At 45.3% G+C, this 212-nt stretch overlaps 1 protein-coding gene across 6 annotated transcripts in view; it reads right to left on the bottom strand.

Annotated features, from left to right (window-relative positions):
• TGDS (TDP-glucose 4,6-dehydratase) overlaps nucleotides 1-212 on the bottom strand; it is a 21,274-nt gene that overhangs the window by 10,403 nt on the left and 10,659 nt on the right. The window lies entirely within an intron of this gene.

Below are 212 nucleotides of genomic sequence, written 5' to 3'. Positions count from 1 at the left end.
GGCCTCTGAGCTTGCAGTTTGAAACATTGTTACAAATATAGAAGCTAAACAAAACCCCAGAAACCTGCTTTCAGCCAGCCGGGATCTCAGAGCTGGAGTTGAAACAGTGTTTCGATTATAGAACCCAAATAAACCACATACCTGCTTTCAGCAGCCGAGGCCTAAGAGTTGGAGCCAAGCCTCAGAGCTAAAGCTGGCCCAGAATAAAAAAA

Source organism: Myotis brandtii, unplaced genomic scaffold, assembly GCF_000412655.1.
Source record: "Myotis brandtii unplaced genomic scaffold, ASM41265v1 scaffold71, whole genome shotgun sequence".
Taxonomy (NCBI): Eukaryota; Metazoa; Chordata; class Mammalia; order Chiroptera; family Vespertilionidae; genus Myotis; species Myotis brandtii.
The sequence above is the reverse complement of the archived record's forward strand: the minus strand, read 5'-3'. Positions and strand labels throughout refer to the sequence as shown.